General features: G+C 50.3%; 1 protein-coding gene and 2 pseudogenes across 4 annotated transcripts in view; all 3 read left to right on the forward strand.

Annotated features, from left to right (window-relative positions):
* Window positions 1-19,748, forward strand: part of CDK12 (cyclin dependent kinase 12) — an 85,657-nt gene extending 65,909 nt beyond the window's left edge. The window contains exon 17 of one of the 2 annotated variants that reach the window (XR_014000502.1): window positions 19,612-19,748. The gene's annotated coding sequence lies outside the window, so the exon portion shown is untranslated. Of the gene's footprint in view, window positions 1-5,958; window positions 6,031-19,611 lie in introns of those variants that run through there. The other variant, XR_014000503.1, reaches the window with a different exon arrangement.
* On the forward strand, window positions 19,251-19,953 carry LOC308568793 (small ribosomal subunit protein eS1 pseudogene; annotated as a pseudogene). The gene has a single exon. The product of its transcript is annotated as a small ribosomal subunit protein eS1 pseudogene (transcript).
* A 1,973-nt stretch (window positions 19,954-21,926) lies between these two features.
* On the forward strand, window positions 21,927-22,517 carry LOC308568794 (large ribosomal subunit protein eL18 pseudogene; annotated as a pseudogene). Its single transcript has one exon. The product of its transcript is annotated as a large ribosomal subunit protein eL18 pseudogene (transcript).
* The last annotated feature ends 457 nt before the right edge of the window (window positions 22,518-22,974 follow it).

The following is a 22,974-nucleotide window of genomic DNA, read 5'->3' on the forward strand; positions in this document are numbered from 1 at the left end:
ATGCAACTTTTTAGGATCAGCATTTTCTACTCAGCATAATCCCGTCCAAGTTTTTGTATGTATCAATAGTTTGGTCCTTTTCTTTATTCCATGGTGTGGAAGTACCACAGTTTAACCATTCACCTGTTAAAGAATACTTTAGCCCTGCCGGAGTAGCTTGGTGGGAGCGTTGGCTGTGCACCGAAAGGTTACCGGTTCAATTCCTGGTCAGGGCACATACCTGGGTTGTGGATTCCATCCCTGGTTGGGGCATGTAGAAAAGGCAACCAATCGATGTTTCTCTCTCTCATGGGTCTTTCTTTCTCCCTTCCTCTCCCTAAGCATGTCCTCAGGTGAGGATTTAAAAAAAGAAAAAGAAAAAGAATGCTCTGTACTTTCACTTTGTACTCACTAGGAATTAATGAAGTAGCTCATTTTACTTGGTGTGCTGAGTGGTTTATATTCACAATTATTAAGCTTCTTAACCTTTCAGGTAGGGCACTGTTATTTCCATTTCATAGTTGAGGAAAATTGAGGCTCATAGTAAGTGATTTTCCCACTATCACATTCTATTAAATGGCAAAGAAGAGCCTGGAACCCAAGATAATAGGGCTCTTGCACTACACCAGGCTTTTCTCAGGCCTTTCTGAGGTTGCTGAGAAAAGGGTGTGGTGGAAGAGAGATGTTGGAGGTGGGAAGAACATTGGAGCAGCCTGGGTCGATTCAGGTCATCACAGCTAACTTTGGTTCATAGGTTAGAAGAGCAGCAGTGTCAAGGAGCGGGGACAATAAGGCCCGTGTCCTTGAGATTGCTTCCACTTTGCCAGGGAAGAACAAGGCTAAAGTGGGTGGAGCCCATAGGCAATCTGCCCACAGACCTGCGGCCTGGAATGGGAAAGGGAGGATCCGACCTTTGGGTTGTCTATCAGAGAAGGAGTGGGCAAGATCCTCCTTGGAAACATGAAGTTGACTGTATCTCTGACAGGTCTAAGGAAATTGAGGCCCATGAAAAAGAGTGAGCTCTCTATTCTGGAGGGGTAAGAGGTGTAGCACCTTTTTATTTGGTTGCGGTGAAGGGAACTACAGTTCACTTACACATGTACGACACCTTGGGCAGGCTCTGTGTCTGGAACATGGTACAGGGGGAAGCTAAAATGCCAGTCCAATGTTTAGTCCTGACTTAAATATTGCTCTTCCCCTCCAACTAAGTCAGAAGGAGTTGCAGAAATCAGTTGGTCTGTCCCTCAGCCTCTGGGCACTGGTTGAAGCTGACAGGTGGAAACCTAGAGTTGGCCCAGACATGATGGTGGTAGAGGTGCCAACTTGCAGGAGAGAAGGTTTGGCTCCTCTCTTGGGAGCTGTGTCTGGCCAAAGGCTGCCTCCTCCCCCCTCTTGCTGAAACCTGCTCTTTTATAGTTGATATTACCATTGCTCCCTCCCTTGGCCTATTCCAGTGACAATTTTCCCTATCTACTTATGACTCCAGAGCCATATCACTCCATCTCCCTTGGCCAGTCAAAAATGGCACATGTTGTCCCAGTGGCACCACCATCCTTACCAAGTAATTCCAGCCATGAGAGGAAACACAGAGACCATCAGGATTTATAGGGACTGCATTGCATTGTTGAAACTACCAGAGATATCTATTCTGCATCTCTGTCTTTTGGTTGGAAGTTCTTAGACACAAGGGAGACCTCTCTTTACCAGCTCTTATCCCCGCTGAGATTTCCTAAGTGTCCTGACTGTGGCTAAGAGACAGCTATCTTCCCTTGGAACCGAGATGGTTTGCAACCGAAAATCTCAGGACCCCTGCTTACTCCCTTTCCTTGGATGCCTCTCTGTTCCAGGTCCCCTTCCCTGCTGCCACCACTCCCTTCCCATTCCTCCTTTCTCCTCTCTCTCTCTCTTTCTCTCTCTCTCAGCAAGTTTTTTATGTGATTACAGGCACTGCATGGTAATTAGTGCTAAACTCATTTGCACAACTACAGTTAATTGGCTACAACAATTAATTAATGTGTTGGAAATTTGGCACTGGAAAAAAAAAGTTTGTCATCAAAATAAGAGCAAAAAATTGTAGAGTAGGGTACCCATAAAAATTGAGGGCAGGCTTCAAAAGCCCAGCTGGGCCCCAAACTTCCGGCTGGCCTCAGATGCCTTCCCACTCTCAACTTCAGCATTTTCCTCTCTCCTCTCATTTTTTTCCCTCTCCCTTTCCCCCTCTATTTCTCTTCCCTCTCTCTCTCTTTCTCTCTCTACAACTTAAGCAAACTCATTTCCCTGATAAAATATAGCATGACTAATGGCTAGAGCATGTAAAAATCATTGGGAAAATGTCCTTGGAAGACGAATGCATTTTCAGCAGAATAATTAACTTAATTAACAAATTCACATGCATATTCATCAGGCTATTAATGTCTTCTCGGCTCAGCTTGATGAACATTGCGGTAATAACCATCTCATTTACATACTGCATTCTACTGCGATCCAAAACAGAGACAACATACAGGCGTATACACACACACATACACTTGCACAAATACACACAACATGCCTGGGCTGCTCTGATTTCCAGGTTGGCTAGGAGCGTGTGTGCGTGTGTGTGCGCGTGTGTGTGTGCAGGAACCCCGACTGGGCGGTGTGATCTTTAGAGGGTCATGAGTGAGGGGCTGGGGTGTCCATATGTGGATGTCTAAGAGAACTTTAATTCATTCATTCTCTCCCTCGCCCTCTCCCTCCCTCCCTCGCGCTCTCTGCCTTTTTCCTTGTTTCCTTTCCTCTGTGTCATTTTCTTCTCCACCCCCCCCCCAGTGTCTCTAGGGAAAAACTTGGTATCTGTGCCAACTTTTTCCCCCCTCTCCTCCTCCCTCTCTCTCCTCCTTCCCTTCTTCCAACTGCTGCCAGCCGGCATCAGCACCGAATTGCCATCTCCTTGAGCTCTCTGCGGAGCAATCTCGGGGAGCAGCAAGGTGTGACGCGGGCTCTGCCGGCTTCGCAGCACCGCCTGCGGAAAGAGCGCAGGATGGCGGCGGAAGATTAAGAGAAATCGCGCGCGGGGCTCCGCTGCCATTGGCGTGTGCAAACGCCGAGGAGGAAGGGAGAGGGAGGGAGGGCGAGGGGGGTGTAGGAAGGGCGGGGGGTGGGGGGACCAGCAGCTGTCGGCCTAATTCTTCTAACACTCTGCTTGTGGTCATATTAGAAAAACAGATTATGCCCCTCGGTGCCACTCACTTATACTTGACATACGTTAATGCTCGGTATCTCCATTCTCGGGTCCTGACAACAGTGGACTTCAGGTCAAGGAGGACGGGGGTCTGGGTGGCCAAGGGGCACAAAAGACCCCACCCCCCTCGTTCTCTCCTGACCTCCAACCCCAGCCTGTGCTGCATGAGCCCTTTAGAAAGCGATCCTGAACCCAGAATTTGTATCCGATGCCGCCATTCGGCCCTGCTTCGTGCAGCCCCTGAGGAGATCAGAGGTCAGGACACCTGGAAGCCCTTTCCCCTGAAAAGTCACTGCCCCTTCAGGCTTCACAGGTCACATCAGGGCGAAGTAGGACCGGCTTTGTGGCACCCCTTCCTCTAACCTTTCTATGGGCCCTCCTCCCCAAATTAGAAGTTGGGGGTTAGAGAAAGGGGTCCATGGTAGTGCTCCACGAGAGGGCTACAGAGCCATAAGCAAAACCAGGCCAGGATTGTTTCTGGGTTGCTGTGGAAACCAGGTTCCCTCCTCCTGGCGGGAGGGGGGGCTGCCCGGGCCTTCCTCCTCCACCAATCCTGAAGGCTGTACGGCGGGGTTTGCTAAGGCCTAGGGAACGGGGCTGGTCTTGGAGGGCGAGCCAGCCATTCCCGCAGCCCTGCCGGCCAGGTCACAGCCCTTGACTTCCGCCTTCCCTACTCTCTCACCCCAAAATTCAGTCAGAGGAGGCTTTTCCTCTCAGTGCCTTGTCCTCTATGGAGACCTGTTGCTTAGCAACCACTAGTGCCTTCATCCTAATAACTTGCAGGGACCGAGAGATATAATATCTGTCTCTCTATTCAGTTCCCCTCCCCTGTCTATTTATATTTAATAACCGAAGCCCTGTCTTGGGTTCCCTTGGCACCTGTTTTAGAGTACTTTTAGAGAGAGTAAGCTGCACCCTGAAAAAAGTTACACCTGAGGAACAACAACTGGACAGGGCAGAGTGGGAGAAGAGACTGGAGTAGGTAGGAAGCTGTGGAATCCTATTTTTTAAAGTGTAGGTAGAGAGAGGGGGGAGAAAAAAGCATTTAGAACCTGGGAATGTGGGAAGAGAATGTCCACAGTGATCCCCAACAGCTTGTTCCAGGACCTGGGGTAGACCCCAACAGCTGCTTCCCGAGCTGGCATCTCCACCCCCCACGCCCTGTGCTGCCCCTCCTTCCTCACAACGTTCAGTGTAGGGCGCTCTCATGTTTCTGCCTGTAGGAGCCCCATCCCTCTGGGGACGTCCAGCCTCCTAGGGTCTGTATGTTGGTATCCAGGAGGGGGTTCTGTGTCGATGTATGTCCAGCAAGGCCTGAGTATCTCCCAAAGTTTTTCAGTCAGTCAGGAAACCTGGGTCTGAGCCCCCCTTCTTACTCCCTGTGATCCTACTTATCCACTTAATCTATTCCTTGTTGCTCCATCTGAATAATAATAATAATAATAATAATAATAATAATAATAGTTACCTCCTTGGACATTAGTGGGATCAATTAAAAGTAATAGGTAAAAGGAAACACTCTGAAAACTGTCAAGTTTAACTAAAATATTATTTTAAGGTCTGGAAAAGGTCTGGCTGCTGGGAAGAGGGAGGCATCGTGAATCTAGTCTAGCCCTGGGCTTAGGAACGCCGTTAGGTTTTTGGCCAGAGGAGAATGATTCTTTGCCCTCTGGTTGGGGGTGGAAGCTATAAATCAAAATCAAACACAAAGCTGTCTAGGAAAAGTAGCACACAGTGTCCCCATCATCTCCCCCACCTCCAGACCCAAACCCTGACCTCCAATCCTCAGTGGCCAAGACAAAAGCCCTGCCGACACCCCACCCTGAACCTTCCATCCTCCTGGGTCAGCACCTTCACTGCATCCATGCTAGCTCACAGACTGTACAATTTCACCCTTCATACCCCCCTTCTCAGCACCTCCTCCAACCCGAGCCTTCTGTGGGAGACAGATGGGGTGTCTGCGATGGAAAAGGCTCTGGGCTCTACGCCGCCTTGGGTGGGCAACCCCCCTCCCCATCTCCCCACTACTCCCCCTCTCCCTACCTAAGACACTCAGATTCACCCCGGGCAGCTTTGGGAGCTGCTGAGGATTCCAACTCTCTTCCTTTCTCAGACTCAGCCCCAGAAGCAGAGCCAGAATGGCATCTTTCTCCGAGACCTAGACCTCAGCCTCTCTTCGGGGAAGACCAATGCGAAGGAGAAATTAGGTTAGGGAATGGTAGGGCTCCACATGAAGGGACTAATGTAGAGAGGCAGGGAGAGGCCTAGTGTCCCTCACTGAGGACTTGATGGCTGGGATTTGGGGCCTGAGTTGACAGAGGAGGCTGAGCCTAAGCAGCTCCTTTGTTCTAGAAATCTGGGGTCCCTGGAGGGAGGCTTAGCTTGGAGAGGGGGAGAAAGGGAGCTAACATTACAGAGCACCAACTGTGAGCCAGGCATGATGCCAGAGCCTTTCCATACCTGTAGTCACAACTAGCAGGTGAGGAGTCAGGACGAATAGGTGCCTCATGAGCTCTCAGCATCTCTCGACACAGCTGACCGCCTCCTCCTCTGATCCTATGATGTCACTGCCAATTCTCCTACCACTCTGGCTGCTCTTTCTCTGTCTCCTTTGCAAGCCCATCCTCAACTCCTTAGACTCAGCCAATTCCCCTGATTATATACTTTCATGGTACTATATATCCTTTCAGAGCATTTAGCACAGTTACTTCACACTTACTTGTGCAGCCATTTGAATAATGATCCTATTTCCCCACCAGATGGAAAGTTCCATGAGGACAGTGACCACGTCTGTCTGTATTCACCACTGTGCGCCCAGTGCCCAGCACAGTGCCTGGCATAAAGCAGCTGTTTGGTAAATATTTGTTGAATGAATAAATAAATGACAAAATGATATCTCTCTGGCCTAAACTCAGCTTCTTAGCCACTCCCTCCCCACAGAGCTAGCTCACCTCCAACGTGTGGGCCAGAGAACAGGGTGCCTGGGAGGTCATCTCATTCTCCTTGGAAAAAGCCATCAGGATAGGACTAGTCCAAGTTCCAGGATATGGGGCCTCTGCCCTCCTAAAACTTGGCCCTGCCTGCCCGTTCTCCAGCTTTTCCAGAGATTGAGAGAATTCAAAGTCCCAACAACTTCTCCCCATATTGGGGCCTGAAATCACTCGTGAGCTGGAAGGGAGGAGTTCCATCTGAGAAAGGTGTCCCTCTTTTTCTGCCTTAGCTGAGATTGCAGAGACCATCTGCTGCCACCCCTCTGTTTGCTTCTGTCCTCTCCCCTGGACTTCAGGGATGGGGATGGTTTGACCAAGTGGGAGGGATAGATGATAAGAGCGGGACAGGCTGCTTGTTTTTTGACAGGGCTGGTGATGAGCCTCAGCCAGGTGATTGGAGCAGAGGAACACGGGATCCAGCAGCCTCAAGTCCTTTGGGGCTGTACTCTCTAGACCATGGGAAGCAGGAGTAGACAAAACAACCTCTGGGAAGTGGCCAGCCTTCAGGCCAGGCCTTCATCTGACCTCAAACAATATTCCTGAGTATACAGGAAGTTAAAGTTAGGCCAGCTCCTTGCTCTCCCTGGCCACTCCCCATTCTAGCCATCTGCCAAGCCCAGAGCATCTCTCCCGCCCAGCTCAGCACCAATATCTAGTTCTCACAGCTGCCTCTCATCCAGGCCCCTTATCCTGATTGTGCCCCTCAGCACCCAGGTATCTGGGGTCATAGATCTGGAATCCACTCTAGACAGTGTTGCCCTCTCTGACCCTACCTGTTCGTTGGGCCCCTAATGAAGGAGGTCAGCTCAGGATGTGGGCTAAGTCCTTGTGTCCTCATCAAAGGCAACGTCTGTCTCTTCCAAGATGATAACCCTATGGGGAGGGGGATGAGACAGGCACAGGGGAGAAACCCCAATCCTGCCTAGGCCCTCACCCCAGATTCCACTGCAGGGACAGATTGAGGGTGAGGGCTAAGACAGCCACAGAGGCCTACACTCCTACATGCTCCTGCACAGGCCTTCATGCCTCTGAGCCCCTGAGTGTGTGGGCCCCTCCTGGGCTCACCCAGCTACCTGTGCTGCTGCTGCTGCCAAGCCGGCCTTCTTTTATTCATGCGTTGTTTTATTGCTGGCAAATGCTGCTGCTTGCCGCTGTTAGAGGCGTTCCTGCCAAATCCATCCCAACATCTTGGCCTGGCATCAGGGCGGCATGCTAATGTGGAAATTTAAAGAGCCGCTCAGCTTTAAATCAGAATTTTAAATGAGCAGCAGTGCTCCTGAGGGACCCGGGCAAAATCGAACAGTATCTGATCCACCCTTCCTACTCCCACTCCCATAGAATCACCCCACTTCCTCCCACCTCTCCCCTTGGACACAAGATGAAGGAGTGTCATGGGACATGGTAGGGGAAGAAGGAGCTACCAGGGCAGAGGAATTGGTGTAAGATTGAGTCATCTAAGCCAATAATGGGCTGGGATTCCCCCCACTGCTTGCTATCATGGGAAAATGGAGATAGGGACTCTCTACTCAAGGGAGTAGGGCTGGGGATGGTGAAACTGATGTGCCTACCCCATTTCCCATTTTACCCGAAAACAAGAAGAGAAGGCCCAGAGCAGAAAAGAGGGAAGGTGGAATTCCATGAAGACACTCATGTGCAACATGCAGTGTTGGGATATGTGCACAGAGCTGTGCATTAAGGTCAGGATGCTTGCTGAGGTGCCCTGTAGCACATGTACATGCAGCTCACACATCACCTATGCATGGAGAGGAGTTATTCACCTATGCAGGGCAGTCTTTCTTCCCATATCCAGGCCCCTGTCCTAACCAGAGCAAGCTGGTTTCTGCACGTTGCTAGCCTGAACTGTGCTCCAGGTTTTTCCATAAATGCTAATGCATGAACATCCCCCAGCTCCTCACACCTACCTTGAGTCAGCTATGGTGGTGATGGAATCCTACAGCAACTCTGGGGCATCTGAGCTCATTTTGTGCATTGTCATGGCTACAGTATGGTGCCTTCTCTGGTGACCACCAGATGACAGGCTTAGACCTCTAATCTGGGAGAGGTATCCTTGGTTTCAGAGGGAATAGGGGGCTAACGGGAGGTGAGAGAGGCAGAATCTGTGCCTGTCTGTGACCCCCTTTCCTCTTTACCTGTCCCCAGGAAACAGGTGATCCCTTATTATCAGAAAACATATATTGAGTGCCTACCCTCAAGGAGACAATGTGCTTAGTTTAGCACAGTGCCTCACAGTTTTCTGTGCTGGGTTGATGACAGTCCCAGGAATCTGGATGCGCTTATCCCCATTGGAGGATCCACAGTAACTTGCATGGTAACCTCAACCTAACCAATGTTAAGCTGCCAGGCCAAAGAATACTCCCTGACCTTCCCCAGAATTTCCTCTCCCTCAAAGAAGGAGCCAGCTCCTTCACAGGCTGGTGTGGCTGCCAGCCAAGAGGCTTGGGGCAGGCCTGGGGCATGCAGCTGGCACCTGCCCACCAGATCCCCAAGGAGCACCTTCCTCCCCCACTCCATAGCCCCATTCAGATGGCCCCTGGGCTGCAGGGAGTCAGAGCTCACTGTTCCCCATTCCCAGAGTAAACCTCAAGCTGGAAAGCCCATCATCTTCCTTTCCACTGTGACCTGCTCCAAGGTCCTCCACCCAGGTACTTTTTCCAAGCAGGACCAAATGCTTAATACAGTAGGGGTTGCCCTGGGACTAGGTAGGGGGGCCTTGAGGGGTGATGCCCTGGGCGGGAATGATGGGAGAAGTTGCTGAGGTCAAGAGATTGATGAAGAAGAATCCAATGGGAGTGAGATGGGATGGGGGATGGGGGATGGGGGTAGGGACATGAAGTGAAGGAAGGGGCTGAGTGAATCTGCCTCCCATCTAATTAGCAACATGTAAATAATATGCAAATCACCCCCTCTTTGTTTAGAGACTAGAAGGTCTGTGCATTTTGGAAGTAGGCTACAGAGGGACTACCAGGCAGTATCTCTGAGACCCTCAGACATGGGACACTCAGGCTCAACAGAGAGGCTATGGTGCAGCCATCTGGTTCTAGCTTATTTCCTGGATGGACTCACTTTCTATAGGCCTCAGTTTCCCTATGTGTGGGATGGCAGGGCTGTACTGGATGGACTCCAAGTTCTGTCCAGTACTGACAGTCTAGGGTTCTCTGATCAGGGCCAGCACAGGGCAGAGGGATTAATTCCATCCTAGGGTGGAAGCTATGTGGCTCTCTTGCCCCTGCTGCCCATCTCAGCAGTTCTGTTATGATCCCGCCACATCCCCATGCACCTGCCATCCCAAATGTGTGAGAAGTTTCCTGAAAGCAATGTTCTCTCCTACTCGGTGCCTTTACCCACACTGTTTTCTCTGCTTGGAATGCCCTTCCTGCTTTAGTCCCTTACCTGGATAACTCCTTCTGTAACTCCAACAGCCTTACCTACCTTCTTACCCTTCTACCTTCTGGACATCCCTATGCATTGTTTCCTTCTCTTATTTCTCACTAGACTGTGAACTCCTCAAGGGCAGGTACTAGGTTTTGTTCAGGATGAACTCTCTGCCCTGGCCGGTAGCTCAGTTGGTTACAGCGTTGTCTCAATACACCAAGGTTGTAGGTTCAATCCCTGGTCAGGGCACATACAAGAACCAACAAACGATGCATAAATAAGTGGAACAACAAATCAATCAATTTATCTCTTATCTCTCTCCCCTCCCCTTTTCTCTCCCCAATCAATAATAATAATAAAAAGACAGAATCTCCAATGTAAGTGTATTAGTTTTCCAAGACTGCTGTCATAAATTACCACAACGTTGGTGGCTTAAAACAACAAATTTATTCTCTCACATTTCTGAAGGCCAGTAGTTCAACCTCAGTTTCACTGCACCGAAATTAAGATGTCAGCAGGACACTGCATGTTCTCTCTGGAGGCTCTAAGGGAGAATCTGTTCTTTCAGCTTCTAGGGGCTGCTGGCATTCCTTTGCTTGTAGCCGCATCACCCCAATTTCTGCCTCTGTCTTAACATCTCCTTCTACTGTTCTGTGTGTATATAACGTCCCTCTGCCTCTCTCTTACAAGGATAGTTGTGGTGGCAGCCCAGCCAGATGATCCAGGCAGGGTAATCTCCCCATCTCAAGATTCTTAGCGTAACAAATCTGCAAAGACCCTTTTCCCAGACAAGGTAACATTCACAGGTTCTGGGGATTAGGACGTGGACATATCTTTGGGAGCCATTAATAGACTATCAAAATAAGCAAAGACATCTTTAAATTTGTTAAGCATCTACCACTTGATAAGCATCTACCATGTGCCAGACACCATACATATGTTTTTCTCACTCCCTTTAAGTCTCCTAATAACCCTGACAGGTAGGTAATAATGCCTCTACTCTACAGAAGAGGAAACGGAATGAGGCTCAGAGAGATTGAGTCACCTGCTCAAGCTAACATAGCTGCTAAGGGACAGAGCCAGGATTTGAAACCAGATGGGCTTGGCTCCAAAGCCAGCATGCTTTTTGCCTCACCAATAGCCTCCAAGCCTACCCCAGGCCCTGGCACACATTTCTTACCTGAATGAATTTGCAGAAACAGAAACAGAGGTGGACAAGAGAAGGAAAGATGAGGCCCAGCCTTCCTAATGATATTGACTCAGGTTTTCTTTTGCCAAAGCCCTCTTACCACCCCATATAATCTTCCCCCACCACCTCTGACCCCTGGTTTAAGAAGCCTGGAATCTCCCCCAGTGTACAGCCCCATGCCAACTACTGCTGCCCAGAAGGGTGGCACAGTGCCTGGACTTCAGGCAGAAGATATCGAATCACAGGACCAGAGGGATCTCTGGAGGTCAACTCTTCTACTGCTCTGCCCATATATATATATACAGGCCTGCAGAACAGGGCAGACAGGTTCAGGGTAGTGGGCAGCAGAAGGAAAAATTAGCCATCTCTGCCTTTAGCTACCTTTTCTCCTCACTTCTTACACAATTTGTATTGGGAAGTCCTCACTCAGGTCTAACCTTCCAGACATCATGCTATAATGAAAGCTGGCCAGAGTCAGATTGTCCAAGACTGTCCAAAACATAAAACGAGATTTTGGCTAAGTACCCTCACCTCTCTGGGCCTCTAATTCTTCATCTTTAAAATGGGGTCGATAACGATGATAATGCCCATCTCACGGGGCTGTTGGGATAATAACACAGTCCAGGAAAGAAGCGTCTAACTCACGGCCTGGAGCAAGGGAGGTGCCGCAGGAATATTTTCTAACAGCCCCTCAGCCTTCCAGCCGAAGCCCCTTTATCCTGGGTAGCACAGGGCTTTGCTCACCTCAGCCAGTCTGGTCTGCCTTGCGCGCTAGACTGTGAACTCCTCTTGGCAGGACCTTGTTCATGTTTTAATCACCGCCCGTTCTCCTCCCCATTGTCTAGCCGGTGCTTGGGCACGTAGGCTCGATCTACATTTGACAAGCAAGTGAGGGTATCAGTCGGACCCGCAAGTCCCGAGAGGCGCAGAGCCTGCCTCCCACCAACCCTTCCGGGCAGGACCCTTTCCCCTGGGGTCCGGGAGCCGGCCGCGGCGAGGAAACGATGCTCTGCCGCTTTAAGATTCCTCTCGGGCGTCCCGGTTGCCAAGGCGCGGTTGCCAGGGGCCTGCGCGGAGCTGCGTCCGGCCTCCGCGCACCGGCTCCGCGCTTCCGCCGCTGCGGCCGCCACCGCCGCCGGGCCGCGCCGGGCTCCGCTCTTCCGAACCGTCTGGCGGACTTGGCACCGGCCCCGACTTCTCAGTGCCCCCGCGGTGCGTGGCAGGCTGCGGCTTCATTATCCTGATTGATTCCTCCTGCTCCCCGACACCGTGGGGGCCCCGGCCAAGGAAGGGGGGCCGGGGCGGCATCTGCGGGCCCCTTTCTAGGCCCTCGCCCCCAGCCGCTCCTCGGGCTGCCCCCTTGGTGTTCTGCTGCTGGCTGCCGGGCAGGGCAAGGAGGCAGGGCCAGGCCGGCCTTTGCCCCCACCCCTGCACCCCCCAAACCCGATGGGGAGGGAGGGCGCCGAGAGGAGCGGACCTGCCTGGGCTCGGTGTTCGGGACCAACGCGCCAGCCCCGGGCTACAGGCGCCGCGCGCGGGTTTGTGTCTCGGGGCCTGCCCTCTGCAAAGGCTTTGGGCCTTCCCCAGGAGGAAATGGAGGGCTTGGGGTGCGGAGGAAGCACAGTGATAGACCGAGACGTTCGGCAGAATAAGCCTAGGCCCAGGGGGAAAGGTGACATCTTTGAAGAACACGGATCACGTGGGCCAAGGCCCGGGGGCACCTGTCTTGTCACATGGCTCCTAGGTGGCCTTAGGTGCAGTTCTCTGGGGAAGCAGGGACAGGGTCTGTCAAAGCAAAACAGGACACAGCAGGAGTTGAACTTAAAGGAAGGCCAGAGGCCCCTATAGTTAGAGAACCTGTCCCCAAACCTAGCAGGGGGTGGTCTGGCCACCAAGTCCCGGCCCCCCAGGAAACCGAGTACTGAGGTGAGGCCTCAGTGGAAAGAGCATCTGGGAACCAGGCCTGAGATCCTAGTTCTGCTACTTGGTTTCTGACCTGGGCAGGTCACTACTATTCTTAGCCTTGATTTATTCATCTGTGAAATGGGGTTAAGACCTCTCTGACAGTTGTCAATGGCTAAATGGGATAATGATGGCAGGGCCCCACCTAAGTTACCTGGCAAGAAGGAGAAAGCGAGGTGAGAAGCAGGCTTCTATCTCTGTTGCTGTGTTGGGTACCCTCCTCTCTCCTTGAAGGAGGTAAGTCTTCTCGGTATGCTTAAATCTCTTTAACTAGAAGATGACATGGAACCTTCCAGCCAGAGCTGCTTCCTGGTCAGGGCAGGGGGGCAAAACTGCTCTCAGCCTCATTGGGATGGCATGGATTTAATTTCTCAGTTCACATCAGGCTCTCCACCATTCCTATCTCTCTGGCACTTTGTGGGACCTTTCTTTCTACAAGTTCTAACAGTCTCTCTCTAGTGCCTCAGCCCTTCCCTGTTCAATGGCCAGATCTGGGAAATTTCTCGTATAGGCTTGGCCCTTTCGGCTAACTCCAACGTTTAGCTCCTGCCAGTCCTGGGAAAGAGGGAGCTGATGGAGAATTTGAGGCCAGTTTTTCCAGACCTGTGGCAATCGTGCTTGTGAATATGATCTGGGCCACTGAGGCAACTAAGTGTCTGTCTCTAGGTCTGTTTCCTCACCTGTGAGTTCATTAATTTATTCTTCCAACCCATATTTCCTGGGTGACCACACTGGGGCAGCATGGTGCACCCAGCAGGAACAACAGAGGGAGTGGGAAGAACTGCACTCTGAAGCCACCGATCCTCTGGGGGAAAACAGACAGACACACGTGTCAGCCTCTTCAGTACAAGGGTATTTGCTGCAGGAGGACCTTCCGGATTCTAGAACATTCCACAATATTGTGATACTTTCCCCCTTTTTCCTGAACATAGCAAACTCTTGCCCTGGACTTTTCAGCCAGAGGCTAATTGCTTTCCTGGGAAAAAAGACAGATTATAAAATTTGAGTCTGGAGCTTTTGTTCATTCCATTTTGTTGGAATTATCTATTTTTATTACAATTATGCATTACTTTTATGTTAAAGGTAAAAACAATAAAAAACCATTTCCAGGGTTTTTTTGAGGGGGTGTCAGAGAGGATTTTTTTTTTCTCTGGTGACCAAAGGCAGGTGACCACTCATATCTAGACATGTCATGCCCTTGATTAATGTGGCCCTGTGAGTGGCTTCCTTAGTCTACCCACTGGGCTGGCTGCCCACCCACTCCTGGCTGGCCTGCTCCATCGTCAGCATCTATATGCCTGAACTCCCCTTCCTACTAATACAAACCACATGGGACCCTCGCGTTGGCGTCTCTAGGCAGAAGAGGGAGCCACAGCCGCCTAGTGGCTGCCAGGGAGGCTGGCAGGAAGGGGCATCTCCACCAGGCGTCTCCTGGGAAACAGTGAACTCCACAGAGAAGGGACATTTGGAAATAAAATTCCTGCCACTGTGTGTTTGTATGTGTGTTGGGACGGGAGAGGGAGTAAAGAAACCTCCCCAGCCCCCTCTGCTCTGCTCTCTTCAGGGAAAGCCTCTCTCAGCAGCTCTTCTCCCTCCCTCCCCAAACTCCAGCCCCCTCCCCAGAAACAGCATGCGCTCTGCTGGGACTGGGTAATAGCCTTCAGATTTATGAGGCAGGTAGAGAAGAGCACTGGACTGAGAGCCAGAGGCCAGTGTCCTTGGCTGCCCTGCCTCATCCTGTCGCTGGACAGTATACCTCCTTCCTGAGTTCTGGATTCTTCCTCTGTACAATGAGGATACGGGGTGAACTTTCCCGGTTATCCTTAGCACACTGGGGCTCCTCCACAGGGTCAAGATACAGTGGGGGCATTTTAGGTTATTTCCTGCACTTGGACCAGATGCCTGATAGGACCTAATGACTCCTTATGTGACCTTGACTGGTCACTTAAACCAGCCTCAGTCCTTCACCTGTACATTCATTCATCGGGCACTTGTGGGTGCTTATGGAGAGTGAAGTCTACACTTACAGGGTCCAGAGACTGCCCAGATTTCCATGAAAGAGGCACCTCAGCCCTCCCCATGCTGTCCTGTGCCAGAGGCCAGCTGCATGCCACATTCCTTCCATGATGACCCCTCACATGAAACTGGAGGGCCCTGGGACCTTCTTCCTTTCCCATAGGACCCAAAACCAACCTAAGATAGAGGCCATTGTGCCTCCTGGGGAATAGAGGTGGGAGTCCCTGCCTCCTCCCCTCTCACACCCACCTGGTTCCCTTTGCTCTCCCTTGCTGTTGAGGGGCCGAGCCCCCATTTCCAGCCTAATCCACTTTCCCCCTGTAAAATACCGGCTGCGTGAGTGAAAGCAAGTGGCTCTCTCCCAGCTAGAGTGCCCCTCCTCCTGACCTCACTTCCTAGATCACCCCTTTCCAGGAGATCCCCCTTTCCAGGCAGAGTGGGGTTTGCTGAGAGAGCTCTCCATATAGCAGACAACCCCCACAACTTTTGGAGGAGATACAGGAGCTCCAGGAAGAAGAGGGTGGGGGAGGTGGTGCTGCAGAGACCCTGGAGGCCCAGGCCTCCTTCAGGTGTCCTTTTAGGAGGAGACATTAACTGGCCCTCATGGTCTGATTTAACCTTGTGGCTTCTGAGCCTATGTCTGCTCTGGGAGACCAGCCAGGGGATTGGAGGTGGGAGAGAAGAAGGTGAAGGGGGGAGCAAGGGGAGGGAGAAGCAGCAGAAGTGGGGAAGGGAGTGAATGCCACCTTTATTGGGCACCTACTGTGTGCCAGGCTCTGTCCCAGTTTTACCTGGATTATCTCATCCAGTTCTCACCCCAGCCTTGTGTCAGTGTTATTATCTATCCTGCTCTGACACAGAAGGAAACTGAGACTCAGAGGTGTTATGTAACTTGCCCAAGGTCACACAGCTTGTCAGGAGTGAAGCCAGGATCCCAGCCCAGGTCTGTCTGCCTCCAGTGGGTTCTCTCTGCTGCCAGAAAGTCCTCCTGGAAAAGCAGGTCTGGGGTTGGGGTTTTCAGTCAGAGCTCATCAGGCTCCCCAGAGGCAAATCTATTGTCATCTGCCCTCCTCCTCCTCACCCATCTGCCAGGCAAGTCGCAGGTGAACCCCCTGCCAAGGCCCCTGCCCCAGCCCCAGGTGCTAGCTCGGCTTTGCCTGGCTCCTCGCCTCTCCCCCTGCCCCCAAGGTGGCTCTGAGGTCACCTCACACCCCAACGCCTTAAATTCTGCATTTCCAGGTCTCAGAGTGTGTAGGAAAAAGCAGGAAGAGAGAGGAGGTCACTTGAAGGTTGGAAGCAGGGGCTCCTGTCTTCAGCAAAAGATTGGGGGTCACGGTTATCTCCTTCAATTCAAATGAACCCTTTCCCTAACTCCCACCCCTCACCCCCAGAGACAGCCAGAGCTTTGCTTAGTTAATGAAATACAAAAGAAGGAATCAGGAGGTGGGGGTGGCTCGAGAGCTCTGGAAAGCAAGGGAGAGAGGAAAAGTTGGGCCTCTTCCAAAGAGTTAATGTTCCACAGTATGATCGATTAGGTGTCAGATGTAATTTCAAACCAATACAAGATGAATGGCATAATTTTCCCTCTCTCATTTTAGACAGAATTAAGAATCCATTAGCTAACACAAATTTTTGGCAAGTTTAATAGGAGCTCAAATCTACATTCAGAGGAAATGCTCCCCAAAGCGTGTTTCAAGCTTTTACTCCTCAGGACCCTGGCCTCCAACATCCTCCGGACCCTCCTCAGCCCTCTGTTTGTCCCCGCCACGCAGCCCCCTCTCCCTTCCCCTGGTCTCTCTACAGGCTCCTCCTCAACCCAGCCCAAGATTAACTGGCCTGACCCCTCTCACAAAGGCCGGGCCTGCCCACCATTGTCTTCCAGTGGCAAAGGGTGGGGGAAAGGGGCGGAGGGGCTGGCAGTGGGCCCAGGAAAGGGGGGGGGGGAGGCTGCTGAATTGGCCCCAGGCTCCAGACAAACCCTAGGGAGAAGGGTGAATTGATTGGGGCTTTGGGGCTATTTGAGTCTCAGCTACTCCTCAGTTTCACCCCCAGATTAGTTCTTGTTCTTACACAAAGCATTACCTAGTTCATAAGGGGGACTAAACCCTCTTCTTTCTCTTAATTTACATACATTCACTCAGTGAACCTGAGAGAGGGGAAGAACAGCTGTCGGTCCATTTTATAGATGAGGAAATTGAGGCTCCAGGGAGTTGATTGGAGTCAGCTGCGTCCAAGGGTAGACCTCAGCTCTGCTACTTGCTTGCTTACTAGGGCCTTAAGGCATTTCCCTCAAGGTCTCAGTTTTCTCATCTGTAAAATGGGAAGAACATTAGTACCAGCTCATAGGATTATCCTAAGGGACAAATGAGAAAGCTCTTGATAAAGGAGAACCTTCATGACTGGCCATCCAGGCAGAGGTGCCAAATGTCCATTCTGCACCAGCCCCTACCCTCCTAGCTCACAGCCTGTGGGGGAGACAAATGTAAACTGAGCCCTGACCTGGAAGGAAGAGAAGCTGGAATAATAATCATGGCAGCGTACCCTTACTGGGCACTTTGTGCCAAGTGTGGGAGCAAATTCCTTACATATAGTAACTCATTTACTCCTCACACCCTTAGGAGGCAGATACTATTCATTTCACCCCACTTTCCGCATCAGGAAACAGGCACAGACAGATGAAGCATCTCGCCTGAGGTCACCCAGCTAGGTAGGGAGTGGCAGAATTAGAATTCCATCCCAGGCAGCCTGGGCCTGTGGCTTTTAACCTGACGCTAAGCAGAGGTAAAGGCTGGGATGGTGGAATGCCAGGCTGGGATGGGCCCTGCTCTGGGGTCTGGGAAGGCTTCGCCGAGGACAGAGGCTCAAATTAGTAGTTCACCGGGTGGGCAAGGAGAGAAAGAGCGCTCTAGGCAGTGAGAACAGCATGTGCAACGGCACCAAAAGAAGTCTCAGGCCCTGGCTCAGTCGGTTGAGTGTCATCCATGCACCAAAAGGTCACTGGTTCAATGCCCAGTCAGGGCACATGCCCAGGTTTCAGGCTCCATCCCCAAGAAGGGGCAGGCAGGAGGCAACTGATCCATCATCAATGTCTCTCTCTCTCTTTCTCTCTCTCTCCCTTCCTCTCTCTCTAAAAATAAAACAGCCCGGCCAGGCACCCAAGAGCTGGGCCCCAGGATGGGGCGTTTATTGTCTGCCCCTAGAGAGTGGATGCCACATTTGAGATCCTTGATCTCAATACTTTTATTATTGAGTCTGTTCATTCATTTACTGATGCAACATTTGTCTGTTGGGCACCAGGATGCACCTGGTCCTGTCCTAGGTGCCGGGAGCGCTACCATAAAGCCCACCCATAGGGGGCATGTGTGAATGTGGGTTAGGGGGTAGACGATGAACATAATAAATGTGTAACATACATAGCATGTTAGATGATGACATGTACTAAAGAGAAAAGTAAAGAGGGAGAGGGAAGGGGGTGCAGTTTTGGATGGGGTACCCAAGAGAAGCTTCTTAGATAACGTGATATTTTATTTTGGTTGCTTGTGACGAGGGGGCACGGGGGAAATGGGGAATGACTGCTAATGGGAATAGGTTTATTTTTGGGGTGGTGAAATGTTCAAAACTGATTGTGGTAATGGGCACACAGCTTCATGAATATACTAAAAAACATTGAGCCCTAGCCGGTTTCTCAGTGGTTAGAGCATCAGCCCTCAGACTGAAGGGTCTCAGGTTTGATTCCGGTTAAGGGCAGGCACCTCGGTTGCAGGCTCGATCCCAAGTTCAGTGGTCTGGGGGTGGTCGGGGTGCATGTGGGAGGCAGCCAATCGATGTGTCTCTTTTACATAGGTGTTTTTTTTTCTCTCTCTCTCCCTCCCTCCCTCCACTGTCTCTGAAAAAGCAATGGAAAAATATCCTTGTGTGAGGGTTAAAAAATGATAACAACAAACATTGAATTGTACACTTTAAATGAGTGAATTATATATTTTTTATATATTTTTATATTTATATATTTTTTATATTTATATTTATAAATATATATATTTTTATTATATATATTTATATATATATTTTATATATTTCATATATATATGAATTATATATATTTATATATATGAATTTATATATATTTTTATTTCATATATATATGAATTATATATTTTTTATATTTATATTTATATAAAATAATGATAACAACAAACATTGAATTGTACACTTTAAATGAGTGAATTATATATATTTTTAAAAATTTATTGGGGTGACATTGGTTAATAAAATTAGATAAGTTTCCACTGTACTATTCTATAATACATCATCTGTATATTATATTGTGTGTTCAGAATTATAGCTTAATAAAGCTGTTATTTTGCCTTTTGGCTCTCTGAGCAGCACCGTGACCACAGTGGGCAAGAACAAGCGCCTTATGAAAGGCAGCAGAAAGGGATCCAAGAAGAAAGTGGTTGATCCATTTTTAAAGAACAGTTGGTATGGTGTGAAAGCACCAGCTATGTCCAATATAAGAAATATTGGGAAAACACTAGTCACGAGAACTCAAGGAAACAAAACCACATCGGATGGTCTCAGGGGTCTTGTTTTTGAAGTGAGCCTAGCTGATCTGCAGAATAAGTTGCATTTAGAAAATTTAAGCTAATTACCGAGGATGTTCAGGGAAAAGACTGCCTAATTTCCATGGCATGGATCTTACCCGTGACAAAAGGTGCTCCATGGTCCAAAAATGGCAGACCTTGACTGAAGCTCATGTTGATGTCAGGACTACGTACGGTTGTTTGCTTCGTCTATGCTGTCCTGGTTTTATTAAAAAACACAACAATCAGATTTAGAAGATCTCTTATGCTCTGCATCAACAGGTCCCCCAAATCTGGAAGAAGATGGTGGAAATCATGACCCGAGAGGTGCAGACAAACGACTAGAAAGAAGTGGTCAATAAACTGACTCCAGATAGCATTGGAAAACACATAGAAAAGGCTTGCTAATCTATTTATCTGCTCCACGTCATTTTTGTTAGAAAAGTCAGAATGCTGAAGAAGCCCAGGCTTGAACTGGGAAAACTCACAGAGCTTCACAGGGAAGGTCAGAGTTCTGAAAAAGCTACTGGGGCGGAGACAGGTGCTAAAGGTGAACAAGCTGCTGGATATGAGGCCCCAGTCCAAGAATCTGTTAAAATTCAGACATTTAATAGTGACAAATAAAATATCCTATTTGTGATATTTAAAAAGATTTATAATAAAATAAAGCTGTTATTTTTTTAAAAAATCACTCTGGCTGTGGTACAAAAATAGACTGAAGGGGACCAAGGGCAGGACCTGTGGTCTCCAGGAGAGTCCCAGCAGCTCGGGCCAGGGCGGTAGCAGTGGGGTGGTGAGAAGTGCTCAGATGCTGGATTTATTCTGACGGCAGAACAGACAGACTTGCTTTTGAATCAGGTGTGGGGTGTAAAAGAGCATCGTCAAAGATGACTCCAGAGTTTTGGGCTTAGGAAACCACAAAAGTTGAGGAACTGAAGTCTCCTGGAGAAGCAGAGGGGTTGGCCTGAGGGCACCAGTCACCGAAGGCTGGGACTCTGAAAGGGGGCAATGTTATTAGTTAGGATCTAACACACTGGCCTTTTGATTCAAATTCTAACCCTGTTATATTGCAGACTTCTCGAAGACAGGTTTCCTCAGCCTGTCTTCAGGGAGCTGCAAAGGCTGATTGGGGCAGATCCGACTCATTTAAGGTGCTAGGAAAGCATTAGCTCCTTCCCTTTCCCCTTCCTTCCTGACCTGCCACCTGAAGGGGCTCTGAGCCAGGAGCCCAGGGGAGGGGAACATTGCAGACGAGGCCAGAAGGCTGCTGGGCTGGGGGCTGGGCGTTGCCCCCAGCTGTCTGCGTCCTGCGGTGGGGACAGAGGACAGCGAACGCGCTAAGCTCCTGAGCCCGAACTGTGGGCAGCCTGGGTTTGCGCCTCTACCTTCTCTGCGGACAGGAGGACTGACGCCTACACATTTGGGGTTGGCAGAAGACGATCTCTGAGCCAGTTCTCCCCAAACCAGTGGGAGATTCTAGGAAGTCTTTAATTACTGCCTCAGAGTGGATGCTAGGTTAATGCGATGATTCGAAAGGTATGTTTTTCAATTACATTTAACGGAAAGATTTATAGTCAAGTAAAATATAATTAGGAGGCTGCCAGCAGACAGGCCTCCTGAGAGGAAGAGGGAGCGATGAGAGGGACCCCTAATGGGGCAGGTTGGAGCCCAGGCTACAGGACCGGCTTGCCCACCCCCTTGGACGACATCAAAGCACTCCTCAATCCAGCCAATTAACCCTCCACTAAGGAGCTGCTCCGAACTGGGCCCAGCGCTTTCCATGGGGACAGAACAAATCCCGTGGCCTCTACCCTCAGAGAGCTTACAGACCAGAGGAGAGGCAGACAAAGAACAAGTCACCAGTTAAGTCAATGGGATAACAGAAGCTGAACTAGAGAACAACAGGAAGCCCTCTGTGGGTAAAGGCATCAGAAAGGGCTTCTTGTGGGGTCAGGGGACAAACTGAGAACAGAGGAATGAAAGGAAGCAGCCGAGAAAAGAAAGGGAGGGAGGTATGGGAACTGTCTGGGTCCAGAAAGCAGCCTGTCCCTGGGGTGGGGAGGTGATCTTAGGCTTGCAGGGTGGAAAGAAAGGCCAGTGAGGCTGGCCATGGAGAGGGAGGGGGAGAGGGGTAGGGAGAGGCAGAAAATGACACTAGGGAGAGAGGCAGGGACCAGCTCCAGCTGGTAAGGAGTTTGGGTTTTATTCTGTGTGCTAAGGAAGCTGGTACGAGTTTAAATCAGGGAGTTAAAAGGCCCAGCTTATATTTTTAAAAGGTTACCCCAGATGCTGTGGGAGAATGAACCAGAGTGGGGCAAGGTGGGAGGTGAGGGCAGAGACTCAGATGAGAGGTGATGTGACCTGGCTTGGGGGGCATGAGAAAGGAGAGAAGAGCCTGGGCGTGGGGTACATCCTGGGGCACATCAGCAGTTCCTGGTGGGAGAGTAGTTGCGGAGAGGGAGAGAGGGAGAAGCAAGGCTGATGTCCAGGTTTTTGGCTTGAGCAGCTAACCTGGTGCTGCCATCCATGGAAATGGGGAGGCCAAGAGAAGAAACAGGTGGGGAAAGTGCTGACTTGGGCCGGCAAGGGGCGCCATCATGGGAGTTGACGTTTTCCACAACAAAGACCAAAAGGTTCGGCACAAGGAGCCCAAGAGCCAGGACAACTACCTAAGGCTGTTGGTCAAGTTGTACAAGTTTCTGGCCAAACAAACCAATTCCACCATCAACCAAGTGGTGCCGAAGAGGTTGCTCATGAGTCGCACCAAGGCCAACTCTGTCCCTTTCCAGGATGATCCAGAAGATGAAGCTTCCTGGCCGGGTGGGCAAAACTGCTGTGGTTTGGGGACTATAACAGATGATGTGCATGTCCAGGAGGTGCCCAAACTGAAGGGGTGTGTTTTTTGTGTGAGCAGCAGTCCCCCAAGCCCCATCCTCAAGGCCAGGCACAAGATCCTCACCTTTGACCAGCTGGCCCTGGACTCCCCTAAGGGCTGTGGCACTGTCCTGCTTCTGTCCCTTGAAAGGACTGAGAGATGTACAGGCATTCTGACAAGTTCCCCTCACAGTCACACCAAACCCTATGCAAGCTCCAAGGGCCGGAAGTTCAAGTGTGCAAGAGGCCAAGAAGCCAGCCAAGGCTATAAAAACGAACCCCAGGTCCTACTTTGTTATTTAAAAAATTTTTGACGTTGAAAAAAAAAGGGAGTTCAGACTTGGAATGGAGGTCCCCCAGGGGCTTGCCTGGCCCTGAAGGATAGAGATCTGGATGTCCCACCACAAGGGGGTGCTCTCACCACCCCAGGCTTGCTTCCCAGTTTGTCCTTCAGTTTTACGCCTCTAACTTTCATTCCTCCTGCTGCACTTGGGAGCACAGGCCTCTCGAGGATGGAGAGAGAATTCTGTCATTCTCAGGTCTCTTTCACTGCCCAAATCCCCGAAATTCTGCCACCAAGTTCATACTGTACTTGTACTCACTGAGCACCCACTATGGGTCAGATACTGTGCTGGAAACTTTGGCTACTTCACCTAATCCTGCTAATCGCTCTTTCCATAGCATTAATATAGCAATACTTACAGTGACCACTTAATGACAACTCTCTTCAGCTGGGCCCTTTACATAAATTGTCATATTTAAGTCTCACTG

Source organism: Miniopterus schreibersii, assembly GCF_964146895.1.
Source record: "Miniopterus schreibersii genome assembly, chromosome: 16".
Classification (NCBI taxonomy): Eukaryota; Metazoa; Chordata; class Mammalia; order Chiroptera; family Miniopteridae; genus Miniopterus; species Miniopterus schreibersii.